General features: G+C 46.4%; 1 long non-coding RNA gene and 1 other non-coding gene across 2 annotated transcripts; both read right to left on the minus strand.

Annotated features, from left to right (window-relative positions):
• Positions 1-2,646: 2,646 nt before the first annotated feature.
• On the minus strand, positions 2,647-5,296 carry LOC128402812 (uncharacterized). Its single transcript, XR_008327778.1, has 5 exons — positions 5,173-5,296; positions 4,416-4,507; positions 4,135-4,197; positions 3,433-3,544; positions 2,647-2,900 (listed from the first exon to the last, which is right to left on the minus strand). It is a non-coding gene; the product is annotated as an uncharacterized LOC128402812 (long non-coding RNA).
• LOC128403269 (small nucleolar RNA SNORD49) lies at positions 5,014-5,084 on the minus strand. The gene has a single exon (XR_008327915.1). It is a non-coding gene; the product is annotated as a small nucleolar RNA SNORD49 (small nucleolar RNA).
• Positions 5,297-12,733: the final 7,437 nt, after the last annotated feature.

A 12,733-nucleotide genomic window follows, 5' to 3' on the forward strand; every position in this document is an offset into this window, starting at 1 on the left:
ATGAAGGCAGGTGCAAAAGTTGCAGCCCTAAGCCTCAGATTCTAGGTCGGTTGATCCAGCAAAGCAGGAAAAGCCAAACTCCCTTTGCTTCACTCTCCCCTCCAAAGCTGCTGGGGCTTAAGTGTGGCCTGCTTTGCTTCAGGGGTCACCAACATGTGGCTTCTGGTGACAATACCAGAGGGAATCAAGCCAATGCTTCCAGATGTTCATGTCGCAATTGTGGTGTGAAATAGCTGTCGTGTGTCAACAGTCTCTCCAAGTGGTGTCTTCGGTTCTTTTGGATTTCCCATCACTGTGACAGAGGAGGAGACCGTAGAGGGGAGTTACTAGTTTACAAAACGCAGCCCTGGGGCCTCCACTAGTGGACCGTTTGCCAGCTAAGGCCTTGCTGAACTTCAGCTCCATGCGAGCATATTAGCTCTTGTCGTTTTCCAGTCTGCCTGTGGACATGGTAAGCCACCACTCCCCACTCTACCCACCCAGGATTAAGTCAGTAACCCCATATGCATTAAGTGCTTTAATTTGGGTAAACACCCAATTTGAAACAGAGGCCCTGCACAAGTCTGCCAGTATCTTCATAGAGGAAAGCCTATTTCAGCTTCCAACACCTCTCTTCCCCACCCGGGGGTGGGAACGTGACCAGGCTTATTTCAGCTGAGGTTTTCCCCGTGGCACAAATGCAACTCCACATTTTCAGTTGACTGGAGTGCCCACTTTTACACTCCAGAGGGACCAACCTAACCCTGCCCCCCACCCCCATCGGTGGCTCCAAATGTTGTCATAGTTTGCATGTAGCTGAAACTGTTTTTATATGCTTTGTCAAGCAGGCGTAACAATAAAAGTATTTTATTTAAATAGAAGGGTTTGTCAGCTGTCAGCTTGAGCGACAGCCTCAGTCTCGTGTGTTGGGAGCTAATCCTGCAATAGTGCTCTTAAGAGGCAAAGGCTGCAGCTGAAGCAAGGAGACACTGAACCAAAGAATGTACCCTTTCCTCTGCCTACTAGCCAGGGTGGCAAGCACAGGAGGAGGGGGAGAGACAGGAGGTGCTGTGGCAGAGTAGGGGTGTAACAGCCCAGGAGGCAGCAGCAGGACCACAAGGCTCTTCTCCCACTACCTGAAGCTGGTTGGAAGAGCGAATGCAGGATTTTGAGCCCAAGAGCGAGACTTTGTGCTGATCACCTTCATGTGTTCAAACAGCAGTCCAAGCTCTGCTCCAGTTTGAGATTTTGCCCTTGTGCATCTGGGCTTATCTGCGACACCTTCAGAATGAGTGTTGCCGCGACAAAAAGGCTGAATGCTCTGCATGCTGGATTGAGCCAGATACTCCCAGGCACGTGAACAGAATGAGCAAATCAACTGGCTGTTGCTCACAAGCCCTGGCTGTTTCAAAAGAGCGCCCAACAGTACTGCTTACATGCCAGCAGCTAACATTTAGCCATCTATTGGGCTTCTCCCTTTGGATGGAATCAGTTGGGGGAGGCAATAAGGGAAAGCTGCATGGCACAAGCATGCCTGAGATGTGACATTATCCCTTCCATTTTCGCTTCCTGTGCAGCTTCAGCCTTCAATTTGTAATCATCCATGCACCTGCCTGCTTGGGAAATGCAGGCAGGCACATTAATGAAGGCAACATCCTGCTGCCTGCGAGATAAAGTGTTTACTGCCTCACAGCCTGCAGTGCTTAATACTATTATTACTAACCATGCCAGTCTCAGGGAGGGCCAAGTCTGTGATAGACTCACCAAGCGTCTCAGAACAATCAGCTACCCACCATTCACTGTACAGGGAATGAGCACACTGCCCCTTTTGAGAGTGGACAAGGGGTATATGAAATGAAAACCTAATAAAAAGCATAGTTTAAAAAAACAAAAGGGGGGGGGCTGAGTGCCAAAACTATGCATACCTTGTGCATGAAGCTTCTACGGCAAATAGAATGAGCCTCTCTCACACTATTAACTCAAATTGCTGGTGCCAAATCTCTCTGGCTAACTGAACTTCCATCAGGGAATCTTAAGTGTTTTTAAAGTATCTGCCAAGGCATCAATTCACACAAAAGCACATTTTTCAAGTTTCTCTCCTGTGAGCTGCTACACTTACAGGTGCCTGAGCAAATAAGCTCAATAGAAGTGGCTTTGGCGCAACACAAAGGACTGCAATGTTTAAATAAGTTGCCCCCCTCCCACTTAAACTCACAGGAAAGGATAATAAATCCCTGTGGCCACACTCTTTGTTGATGGGCAAAATGTCTCCATGTGGCAACACTCCCTGAAAAAAACCCCAAGACAATGGCTACACCACAGGGCCTGGTGCCTGACACATGGTATTTAACTCCCACTAGCCCTGTGAGGGTGTTATAGCTGACAGCTACCATGTTGCATGGTGCTATACAGCAGAGGAAAGGCAAAAGCCATTTAAAGTTCTGAAAGAGCCCGAGAAGCAGTGGGCAGGTTGTCACTCCTGCTTGCTCATAGGATATGATGGGCCTGGTTGGTCTATCACCAACAGGATAGCGAGAACCACCAAGTCTAAACCTATTTTGTGCGCACACAGGTATGTGCTAGCAGAGGGTGATAACTGAAACCCACCACCTGCAGACTAGCCTGTTTGCACGTTTTCCCTCAGGCACACATAAAAAACCAGTGCAGTTGTACATTCAAAAATAAGTTTTATTTACTCTCACAGCTTATAAATATTTGTGGCCACATACAGACAGAAGAGACATTTCAAAACAGGTTTCTGTCTTCTGCCCTGTTCCCAAAACTTTGCAAAGATGAAGTTGGATTGGAATGAGCCTCTACTTGTTTTCTAGGAGTCACAGCCACACTGCCAGGTATGCCATATGCAAAGAGATAGAGGTGGTGGGGTGCACCTGGGAAGGTCTTGGCCATCAGCCACTAACCTGAAAGACATCATGAAAATTCACATGTAAATACAGTAACTGGCACTCCTTCTGACAAATTCATTTCAGTAGAAATAACATGACCAGCACTGCTTAAGTTAACTGCACCACCTACCACAGACTAGGGCTGGGCAATATATCAACATATTGCCCCTAACCAGTCCATATCATATGCAAAAATCACGATGTGGGGAAAACCTGAAGCCAGTCGATGCTCCTACATAGTTCCACCCTTATCTCAGACATTGTGATATATTGTGATGTTCAAAACCAAGTATCGCCCAGCCCTACCATAGGCCCTTATGATTTAATCTTCACCCCTCTCCACTCTACTGTGAAGAAGCAGGCACAAGGAATCTACAGCAGAGATTGCCTAAGGGCCAAGTGGTACCACACTTAATTACACCCAGTCACAGCAATTCAGGAGATGCTACGAAACCAGAGTGCAGTGCTTTGAAGGCAGTCATTACGTATTTGCCCTGCTAATGTGCCAGGCCTCAGAGACCAAGTGTAGGCAAGGGAACACACATACCTCTTGGTTGGGAAGCATTTGGTTTTTCCAGGCTCTTGGAAATCCATTGCCCTCTGTTCTTGACCCTGCTGCCACCCAGAGGAGAAAACAAACAGTTGCTTCTTCTCACCCTCTATGAACAAGAAAGTACAAATGGTTTTCAGTAGAGGATTGCAGGTCCAATTTATTTCCCCTTCAACATTTGCTACTTAGCAGACTGCTCAACATGTAACACTAAACAAGGGTGAGAACTCCCCCGACAACCTATTGTGGCTCTCGGACGGAAAAAATGTTCCCCAAGCCAGTTTAGTTCCCAGACTGAAGGCTGCAGCTGCTCCAACCCAAGTCCTGGTGCTAAATCCATTTGGACAAATGAGCCCTGATCCAGGTGGATTATAGAGGCATTATTAAACATCAATGATATATAAAATCATAGTTGGAAGGGACCACAAGGGCCATCTAAAAATTCAACATGGGGCTCGATCCCATGACCCTGAGATGAGGAGTCTCATGCTCTACTGTGCTACCTTAATCCAAACTGGCTTGGCCCAGGTGGCTTGCAATCTTCTGGCTGCAACATTTTCATTCACAGGAAGCATTAACCTAGCTTTAGATGTGAACTGGGCTATCCTCAAGCAGCAAAACTAATGTTCTTGCTCTCACCAGCCAGGACACAGAAAGACCTCCTCTCCCATTTCTGAAATAAAAAATGCCTCATCATACCTTTGAAGCCAGGGCTACAGGAATCAGGAATGCTCCTCTTGGGAAGAGGACAGCTTCAGCTCCCTGCAGAGAAAAAGGACAACCCTGTTAACCAGAGCTATTTTTTTGTGGAGGGAACAGAAGCAGCTGCACGTCCTCCCCACTGGGCTGTGGATTGCTCAGAAAGAACCTTCTCAACAGCAAAAGTCTGATGGTAATTCCAGCTTAGTTGAGGTTTTGTTTCATCACTGTGAGGCTTTCCCTAGGGAATACTACTCTGTATCAGAGACTTGTAGGCTTACCTTTAGGGCAGCTAGCTTCTAAGCAGGCGGGTCAGGATCCATGCTCCCTCCTGCCACTCCAGGTCTGGCCCCACGTGGCAAATGAAACAAACCTGCAACAAGAGAGCCAATGTCAGGGAGGCAGTTAAGTGAAGGGCTCCCTCCGCCTCAAAAGTAAGTGGCTCAAGGAAGAGGTTGGAAGAATCCAGTTCTGCAGGAGCCCAGCTGTGATGTCAACTGACTGAGCAACAAAAAAAACCCCATTATTATTCTATGAGCCTATGGTGTAAGCTGGAAAGCAACAACCCTGCACTTCGGAAACCTATTGCCCCCCCCCCGTGGGCGTTATTTCAAATGGGGTAGACAAAATAATTTCCGATATGGTCCCCCCTGCTAACCGCGTGGGCAGAACTTCCGTTTGGATCTGCAGATCCAGCCTCTTCACGAGCGCCCAACCCTAGGGAAGGCCAGATCTCGCCACCACGTGCTTTCAAGGGGGGACTCAAACGCACCCACGGCCTCCTCCATCCCCACGCGGGGGTTATGGGGGGGGCGGCTTCTTCTTCACGGGCCCCTATTGGGACGGGGGTTAAAGGCGGCCCGCGTGGCTCTGCTCCGAGGTCAGCCGGTGGGAATCTCTCGTCAGTTCTCGCATCTGACGGCACTTCCTATCACGGCATCATCATCCCGCGGAGAGGGAAGCCCCCCCTCCCAAGAAAAAGGCCCAGTGCTGAAGGAACCCCGAGGCTCGGCCTCACTCCCCGCCCCGCGGACAAACCTCGGCGCCTGCAAGGCCTCATCGTCTCCTTCCTCCCCTCCGTAGACAAAGTGCAAGACGAGCAGCGGCGCGAGCGAAAGAACGAACAAACCACGTGCGGCTCCCTTTAAGCGCTCGGGACGTACCATGTAGACGGGCAGGAGGTGGCGGCAAAAAGGAACTGGCGGCTGATTGGCTCGAACGTACCATCTCGGAATCTTGGGGGAGGTGGAGGGCGGTGGCTTCTGGGAGGAGCCGAGGACTCCATTTCGTGCGCGGCGGGAAGCCCGTCCCCGGCTTCCCTTGCAAGGCGGGAAACCAAGGGAGGAGTACGGCTCCCAGCAAGCACCGCGGCAGCCCGCGAAAATCGCTCGGCTCGTCATTCGGCAGGCGGGCGAAGAGGGAGGAGGAGACCACTGTGCACCAGCGGCGGGGGGGGGGGGGGCGGCGGCTTGCGTTTCTGAGCTGCATCTAGTCCGTATTTCAGAGAGGGCGTATCAAGATGTTGCGGGCGGGCTGCAACTCCGCCCTCCTTAAGCGCCGCTGCCTATATGGGAGTTCAGCCCCACCAACATCTGGAGGGCATCTCGTTAGGTGCATCTGCTTGACTTATTCATTGATTCATTCCTCTTTCGGCATTTCAGCCACTGAATCCTAATGCGGCACTTTTCACGATTTTCCACCTCATTTTGGAATAAATGGACCCTGATTTGAGTCAATTTCTGTATCTGCATCGCTGATTTGGGCAAATCTCTCTGTTTTGGTTTCTCTCAAGTTTCATCTTTCCAAGTTTCATTTCAGTTCTCCACATTTCCAAAAAATATACAGTATAATGAAAATTAATCAGTATTCTACTGCAAATGTCTTCTAATGTAGGGGCAGGATACCCAAATCCTGCCTGAAATTACCCCAGGCTTCAATAATCGCCCCAGGCATCAAAAACTCCTTTTGTCTTCTAAAAATCCAAAACAGCTTTTCTTTGCTTGTCTCTCCTTTTCTCACAATAAAATGTTACTTTTAAAGGCTAATGAATAGGCTCTGTCATTGCCAAGAATACTCAGGCCTGAGTATCTCATTCTAGTTGCAACTTCTTGGACATGCTGAACTGTTCTCATTCCCCTTTCCTGGGAAGAGTCCAATAGTCCCATTCTCATTCTTGTTGCAACAGTCCCAAGACAGCTTTCTGTTCATGCTCAGAGGAACTCATGGGGCAGGACTCCTGAGGGAGGAGAAAGGGGTAGGGAACTGGAATGGGTATATAAACTCTGTGCACATGACTGTGAACCTGTGCATGCTTTTTGTGAACTATCACACTTGCTCCTTCTACCAGTTCATGGATGGTAGAAATAAAAGCCTTTTCTCCGAAACTATTCCTTGAGTATCTGTTGACTCCCACTTCCCTTCCCCAGGCGCAATATTTTTCCCACCCGAGGGCAAAGCCTCATAAGGCTACACTAATATACACATTTTTGCATGCAATTTTGCCCAATAAGGCACAATAAACTCTTGGGGGGGTTATTGTTTTTGTTTATGGATGTTATGCATTTTTGAGTGTTTATATTGTAAGCTGCCCTGTGATCCTCTGATGAAGGGCGCTAGAGAAATGTAATAAATAATAAATTTAAAAATAACTACTATAATAATAAAAGGATGGGTGGTGCTTTTCAGTTGCGGGAATTGCAAATCAGGGAGGTTGGCCTGCAACTGAATGGAATCAAATTTCTCAACCATCCAAAATAAGTCGTCCTATACCAGTTTACAGATCATATAATTCCAACTGGAAATGATCATATGCCAATTTACAAACCCTGACTTGGAAATAACTGAGTGTAGGTGTATATATGATGCAATGAAATTGAATTTGCTCCTTGAAAATTCTTCAGCTTCCTGAAGATCAAACAATACAATACAGTTTTGCCTTTCTAATATTATTAGAAATCACATTCTTGTTCTTATTACATCATGTGGTGCTGCCAGAAATGTGACGATGGCTGTTCATCAAGCAGCCATTGGGGAGATGTGGGCCCATTTCCCCACTTACGGCAGAATACAGTGGTACCTTAGTTCTCAATTTTAATCCTTTCCGGGAGTCCATTCGACCCCCAAAATGGTTGGAAAACCAAGGCGCTGCTTCTGATTGGCTGCAGGAGCATCCCGCACTCAATCAGAAGTTGCGGAAGGCGTGTCAGATGTTCAGCTTCCGAAAAACATTCGCAAACTGGATCGCTTCTGCGTTTGTGGCGTTCAGGAGCCAATTTGTTTGGGAGCCAAGTCGTTCGACTATCAAGGCACCGCTGTACCTGTGTCAGGAGTTGAAGTGCACAATAAGGCAAAATGCAAAGTATAAAATGCAAATTCACAGCCTCAATAAAGTGATAAAAAAGGCAATATAATGCCATTATACAAATTTATGGTGCAGTTGCATACAGTGGTACTTCGGGTTAAAATATGCTTCAGGTTACAGACTCCACTAACCCAGAAATAGTACCTCGGGTTAAGAACTTTGCTTCAGGATGAGAACAGAAATCACGTGGTGGCAGCGCAACAACAGTGGGAGGCCCCATTAGCTAAAGTGGTACCTCAGGCTAAGAACAGTTTCAGGTTAAGAACGGACCTCCGGAACGAATTAAGTATGTAACCAGAGGTACCACTGTATGGCATATTCTGCATAGTTCTGTTCACCTGACCTCAGAGAGAATAGCATAGCAGTGATTGCTGCATTTCAGGAGGTTAGGCTAAATGACTCTTGGGGTCCCCTGGAGAAGGGCAACACCCCTATTTGCAGCATCTGGGACTTTTTAGTTTAGCAAATAGTTGAGTAAGAGGAGATATGATAAAGGCCTATAAAGCTATGCATGGCATGGAGAAAGCAGACGGAGAAATGTTTATCTCCCTCTCTCAAAGCTTATAGACATCCAATGGAGCTGAATGTTGGCAGATAGATAAAACAAAGGACTTATTTGAGCAGCAAGGTGCCGAACAATGGAACTCATGCCTGCAGGAGACCGTGATGGTTGCCAATTTATAGGGACATTGTTTAATGTTTTATTATGTTCTTATATATGTTGGAAGCTGCACAGAATGCTGGGGAAACCCAGTTAAATGATGATGTTGATGATGAAACAGGACGTCCCTATTTTCATTGGAGAAATGTTGGAGGGTATGCCCCTGGAGTTTCCCAACTCTTGGAGATTGAATCCTAGAACTGTAGAATTGGAAGGGAACCCAAGAGTCATCTAGCCGTTGCAGGACACACAGCTAAATAATCCTGGCAGATGGCCACTCAGCAATACATTATTCCATGGGTGGCCTCCTCCATTTGCAACAGGGGATTACCAGACTAGCAGAGTTTTATTTTCTACCCCTTTCCTGGAGACGGACAGAGAGAACTTTGTACCAGATGGCTGCTGGGACGGCATAATAAGGCTGATTCAGGGGGCTTCTCCCTTAAGTGATACCACCTGCCCACTACCATAGGCTTTCGATCATAAAGCAACTGATAAGATCTCTGTTTCTACAGTTACCCAAAGAGGAGAGTGATGAGCAAATATTTACATTGAAAGCTACTTCCCTTGTATCAAACAGACCCATAAAAGGTGTACCTAATGGCTGAAGGAAGTCTAGTATCACAGCTAGCTGTGATTTCTGCATTGCAGGGGGTTGGACTAGATGACCCTTGGGATCCTCTCCCTCATTTAAGCCCCACAACAAACCTGTGAGGTAGCTCAGGCTGAGAGGCCCCACAGGTCACCTAGTGAGCTTCATGGCCAAGTTGGGGGGATATATAAACCCTGGACTCTCTATTGGGAATAGTACCAGGAAGTCTAAAGGAAGAAGACATTATATTTATACGCAACAGTAGCTGCAAAGCTACTGATTGCGAAAAATTGGAAAAGTGGTATTATACCGACAAAAACAGAGTGGCTTTCCAAATTACTGGAGTATTACAATATATCCAAAACAATGGGAGAAATTGGAAGGATCTCAAAAGAGAAGATAGACAAGGACTGGAAGGTGTTTAAAGGATACTTGCAAAATTATATTGAAAAATCAGAACTCCTATTAGAATAAACAAGTTCCGTTATAAATACTGAAATACTAAATAAGATGGATAACAATGTGTAACAGAAAAAGAAGCAGAAAATTGGTTTAAAAGTATGTGAAAGAAAGTGATAGAAGTGGAAAGAAATTGCAATTGAGTAGATTGGAAGTTTATCACAAGGGTGGGGTGAGGGGTGAGGTGGTGGGAAAATGAAGTATTTGTGGGATCGAGTGTGGGTATGTATGAATATTTTTAAGGATTGTTTGAAATGTATGTCTGTTTGTATATTCGTAACATGTATGTATTAATGTTGAATTATTTTAATAATAAAAAATTAATATTTAAAAAAAATTTAAAAAAATAAACCTTAGTCTCTTGGAGGTCCCTAGTCTGACACTCTAACCACTACAACACACTAGCTGGGGGAAAATAGACTTGCAGGGTTGGAGAGTTGGAAGGGACCCCAGGGGTGTTCCTGGGCACACCCAGCAGCACATTCTATATAGTAAGATATTAGGTACTTTAAAAATAAAATAAAAATGAAAGGGTTCCCTTCACCTCTTTGCAACAAAGCGCTAGTATCTGGATTATTTGCGCCAACTCCCTCAGACCCATTTATTGCTCCCTGCCAGCTGCAATAAACGGCACCCATCTATTTGCTGTAGGTGACCTTGGCAAATTTATCAGAACCTCTTGCATTAATGTCTCGAGCACAGCAGTAAAAATTGCTGGAGGGAGGAAGTGGAGCTTGGAAACCTTACATGGACTAAAGGCTAGAAATTAACAGGCATGTTTATGTTTCGGTTTGATTTGTAGCTTGCAACACTCTTCCATTGGTAAGAACCCAGGATCAGCTGGGATTCCTGTATTGCAGAGGGTTGGACTAGATGACGCTTCGGGTCCCTTGCAACTCTACTGTTATTTTATCTCAAATTTGATTCTGGACAAAACCAAGGGTTCAAGTGCAGCTACCGGATTGTAATTCACCTGGGAGAATTTTCAGTTTTCTGTGGAACGCTTCTCTCCAGTTTAGGAGCGGAATAGCTTAGTTTCTTCTGAGAAATAAGAAGAAGAACGCTTTGTGCTGTGGAAAAATACCCTCAGCAGATAATCAGCATTTCCCCCCTCCCGTGTGTGTGTGTGTGTGTGTGTGTGTGCAATGCATTTGTCTCAACAAAGAATCCTCCTTATAATTTGAATTAGGAACCATTAGCAGGACATGGGATCTCATCCCTTGAGTAATGTAAGTCATTGGCTTTTCTCCCTGCAAAGGAGCAAGTTGGGATGGTGGGGAAGGAAGGATGGGTTTGAGATGGAGGAAGATGCCCAGTCTACAATTATAGGATTCTATGAAAAATGAACATTAGAGTCAGTTGCAGGGGCAGAGAAACAGATAAAAGTCCTTTGCGTTGGGTGAAGACATCCCCATCCCGATGTGAACATCTCCTTGCAAAAGTGGCTTGAAACTCAGCAGCAGAGGGGAAATGATCTCAATGCGTCTCAAGTGGTTAATGTGAACGTCCCCTTCATTTCCCCAGTGGGATCATTTTTACCCCCTTTCATTAAGGTTGCACTGAGATTATTTTATTTCTCGTCTTCGAACTGGTACAAAGGAATCTCTAAAGTCACGACGGGACTTTATGAGTCCTGCATTGCAGGGGGTTGGAATGGATGAGGCACGCAGGTGGAGCTGTGGTCTAAACCACTGAGCCTCTTGGGCTTGCCGATCCGAAGGTCAGTGGTTCAAATCCCCCTGACGGAGTGAGCTCCCATTGCTCTGTCCCAGCTCCTGCCAACCTAGCAGTTTGAAAGCATACCAGCGCGAGTAGATAAATAGGTACCGCTGCAGCGGGAAGGTAAACGGCGCCATACCCCATAGTCGCCTTTGACTGAACTTAACTGTCCAGGGGTCCTTTACCTTTTTACCTTATTGTGTGACCTTGAGGGTCCCTTCCAGCTCTACAGTTCAATGGTTCCAGAGGTTGGAGGGAAGGCTGCACATCTGCTTGCTTCCTGCTTTATTTGCCCCAGGATCACAAGGAACAACACTTTCATTAAGGCCAGTAGGAAAAAAATTAACTTCGCCAAGAGTACAGATGCTCTTCCAGACATGGATTCTAGAAAATAGTTTTACAACAGACACTGATTGTGTAAAGGGCAATAAAGCTTTCAGTTTGTTTTATTATGACTGAATCAAGAAGTACCTTGCGCTGTTTATCAAATGCCTAACAAATTCCCTCTGAGTTGTTAAAATGTTTGGGGCATCTTGTCCTATTGCAGAGAAGACCCTCCACCTCCTCTTTAAATGGCTCAGATTTGTTCCTCAAGTCCCAGAAGTGCAGCTAAGCACTTAAACAGTGTTTGACTAAGTCAGTTAGATGCTTAAAACATCCTGCTGGTATAACAACAACAACAACAACAACAACAACAACAACAACTTATTATTTGTACCCCACCCATCTGGCTGGGTCTCCCCAGCCACTCTGGGCGGCTTCCAACAAAGATGAAAAATACATTAAATTGTTACACATTAAAAACTTCCCTGAACAGGGCTGCCTTCAGATGTCTTCTAAATGTCAGGTAGTTCTTTATCTCTTTGACATCTGATGGGAGGGCGTTCCACAGGGCGGGTGCCACTACCGAGAAGGCCCTCTGCCTGGTTCCCTGTAGCTTTGCTTCTCGTAATGAGGGAACCGCCAGAAGGTCCTCGGCGCTGGACCTCAGCGTCCGGGCAGAACGATGGGGGTGGAGACGCTCCTTCAGGAAGAGATCTATGGTCTTCAAAGACTCCATGGAATGAGTTGTGAATCCTGCATTGCAGGGGGTTGGACTAGATGACCCTTGGGGTCCCTTCCAACTCTACAGTACTATGATTCTGTGATTCAAATGGGCCCCTGGTATCCCTCTCCCTGTTTTTCGGGGGGGGGGGGCAGGGCTGTTTGCGCTCTCTGCTTGCAACCCCAGAGTGCCCACCATTCTGAAGTAGCACCTGTCTCAATAAGAAAATGCACCTCCAACAGCCAGGTGCTGAACACATCAGAGCACTTATTTAAAAGGGACCAGCTCTGTTTGTGACTGCAGAGACTGGAGCTGTTCTCCTGTTGCAGTTCTTATGCACAGTGCTGTGAGAAGAGGAGGCTGGACTAGATGGGCCTCTTTTGGCCTGATCCAGCGGGCTCCAATTTCAGATGTGAATTGATACCTTAAAACTATTTGTTCCAAGCAGTTACCAATCTATCCACCCTTAATGGTGGCTGGTGGCTGCATTTCCTGCTGCAAGCTAAAACTGATATTTTTATTTTTTATTTGGCTGGCATTAGAGTAAGGCCTGTGAGATTTTTCTGTCCACTTGAGATAAGCCCTCTGGGGAAGCAAGCTTTGCCGGATGCAATTTCAGTCGCTCCATGTGAACATCCTTTGCAGAAGATTTTATGGTAATTCCTCTCTGAGTCAGGGTAGCTTTTATTGCACCCCTAATAGCCAGCTGCCTGAGAATTGCTAAGGACCAGAAGGAACATGATCAGCTCTGAATACAGAGCA

Source organism: Podarcis raffonei, chromosome 15 (assembly GCF_027172205.1).
Source record: "Podarcis raffonei isolate rPodRaf1 chromosome 15, rPodRaf1.pri, whole genome shotgun sequence".
Classification (NCBI taxonomy): Eukaryota; Metazoa; Chordata; class Lepidosauria; order Squamata; family Lacertidae; genus Podarcis; species Podarcis raffonei.